At 37.9% G+C, this 2505-nt stretch overlaps 1 long non-coding RNA gene across 1 annotated transcript; it reads right to left on the bottom strand.

Moving 5' to 3' along the window:
* Positions 1-1149: 1149 nt before the first annotated feature.
* On the bottom strand, positions 1150-1979 carry LOC120128512. Its single transcript, XR_005516639.1, has 2 exons — positions 1625-1979; positions 1150-1372 (listed from the first exon to the last, which is right to left on the bottom strand). It is a non-coding gene; the product is annotated as an uncharacterized LOC120128512 (long non-coding RNA).
* Between the last annotated feature and the right edge of the window lie 526 nt (positions 1980-2505).

The following is a 2505-nucleotide window of genomic DNA, read 5'->3' as shown; positions in this document are numbered from 1 at the left end:
CTGCAACTCTGTTACTTCAAATTGGTTTGGGGTTTTTTGTTGTTGTTCTGCTTCACTTGGAATTACATAAGCGACGTGATGTTGCAGCTGTTATTCACTATCGCTTTCTCTGCAGCGCCTTTGATTCTGTACGTTCCACCCGTGAGAAGCTTGAATCTCTTCGTGGAGACCTTGGAGGATCTGGTAAGGGAGTCGCGTGTGTATACCCACAGGCTCTACCCACTTGCATGCCTCGTCTGGTCTAGGATCTTGGATTGTATGCTTTGCAACTTGGCTCTAGATTAGGGTTAGATTGACTTATGTTCTAACCTACTACTTCAAGCATCAGCCGTCTCTTTCAATGTACATATGATAAGGCTCTTCTCCTAGAAGGGAATAAAGTCGAAAACATTCTTTCGGTAGTTCCATATATGTTTCTTGGATATGTTTATACCTTTGAGGGACTCGTATGGTGATTGGTGAGCGTTATTTGTTGAACTCTTTTACTCATCTTCTTGAATATTTTCAGGGTTTTTGATGTTATTGTATTTGTTGGTGAATGGGTTTAGAAATCTGAATCTGTATTTGGGCTTTTCCCCAGTTATAATTAATGCTTGTATGAACTTTATTGATCAATCTTACTTCAAACATTAGGGTTTAGAAGCCTTTTACATTCATGTTTTTTAATATAAATATTGTTAAAGAATTAATAGGGTGCCCCAGAATTTAAAGCCACTGTACTATTGCCTGCCAAGAGGTAAGGGAGACGTTTTGGCTATGTGATCCTTGTCGTATGCATGTTAGGCTTGTTAGCAGAGTTTGGGGTTTAGGGTTTTGATCCTACATCCTTACCTTATATAGGAAGAAATTAGATAGATAAAGATGATGTGAGAAATTGTCTGTATGTATGTGTTGCTAAATGCTAACAATATGAGGGAGGACAAAATTACAGTGTCTTGTCATAAAACATTGACAGTAGAGTTTTCTTTAGTATTCGGATGGAATTGGATTATGATGATGTCTTGCTCTTTATCCCTTCTAATTTGAGTGGAGAACCACCAGTGGTGTGGTTCTGTAGATATGCATGACTATTTATAGCTTAGTAGGTGGTGTGCTTCTGTAGATATGCATAAGATGATGATGACGACGACTATTTATAGCTCGATAGGGTGGGTAGATCTAGTCGGTGATAGGATTTGACAATGATCACTGTGAGCAACATTTTTATCTTACAAATCAGACCCAAAAAACCAACGGGCCTCAAGCTCAAACCCTCGAGCCCGTTTACAAGACCTGACCCGGTGCTCAAACCGAACCACCCCTTCACTGCCCCAGTTACCAGCAGAGTCACTCTAGCACGCCACCAATCCATCCCCTGCCATGTCTGAAACTCCTGCAACAAGCAAACTCAATACACACGCAAGCAACCATCCTTTCATTTCAAATTTTTTGTAGTAATTTGGGGGTTTTATAAGAATCCGAATGATCAATGTAATGGGGGCAATTCCAAAAAGAAACTGGAAAATTGTAATCTTTTCGCAGCAATAATAGAGGCATTTCAAGAAATTATTTTTTCAGTTCGATTAAATTTTATTTTATTTTTTTCTTTTAATTTCGAAACAAGGAGAAGAGATCAGGAAATTACCTCTTAGTCGGGCCTCTCACAGGCAATTGGGGCCTCCTTTGCCCAACTCGGATGGTGAGGAGAAGAGTACAAAGGAGGAGCGCAACATATCTCGGAGCCAGCTTGATCCAATCGGCGGACGGCGGTGGTAGAAGCGTCGAGTATCCGAAGAGTCTCGACCCTCTTTCACGGCGATGAAAGCCGATTTTCGCGAAATAGAGTCCCTGTCCGTGACCTCCGCGACGAGACAAACAAGTCCTGAAATTTTGGTGGCAAACAGCTATCGGCGACGACGGGCGATGGACGGGACGATTACCGAAGGAGGAACAGTCACCTGCGTTGGCCAGATTTCTAGAGAGAGGGGAGATCCTCTCTCTAAAAAAAAATTTAAAAACCAAAAATGAAAAAATATAAAAAAAGAAAATAGTTGTATTTATAGCAAAATTTCAGGGTAAATAACGTTTTAAATCCCCCAAACTTTCCTTTATTTTTACAAAATGGTCACTGTAGGGGACCGCTTTTATAATTTTTCCATTTGCGTTTGTATCTTGTAATTTTTGATAAAATCACAGTCCATGTCCCCCTATGTTTGTTTTATTTTTGTATTTTAGTCCCTATAGGGACTATTTTGGTTATTTAACCTTTTTATGCATGTTCTATTTTTTGGTAAATTCATTTTTTAGTCCCTAAAATTACGTGTTTTGTAATTTTGTCCCTAATTCGTTTATTTTTATTTTGCTTCGATTTAGACTTCAAATTTTAATTTGTTTTAATTTAGCTCCTTTTTTATGTTTAATTTATTCCCATTTAGTTTAGTAATTTTATATTTATGCAATTAGGTACTCCTATTTTATGTTTATTTTATTTTTATTTTACTTTGTTTTTTTACTTTTTTTTATATT

The sequence above is a fragment of the Hibiscus syriacus genome, unplaced genomic scaffold (genome assembly GCF_006381635.1).
Source record: "Hibiscus syriacus cultivar Baekdansim isolate YM2019G1 unplaced genomic scaffold, ASM638163v2 tig00110481_pilon, whole genome shotgun sequence".
Classification (NCBI taxonomy): domain Eukaryota; kingdom Viridiplantae; phylum Streptophyta; class Magnoliopsida; order Malvales; family Malvaceae; genus Hibiscus; species Hibiscus syriacus.
The sequence above is the reverse complement of the archived record's forward strand: the minus strand, read 5'-3'. Positions and strand labels throughout refer to the sequence as shown.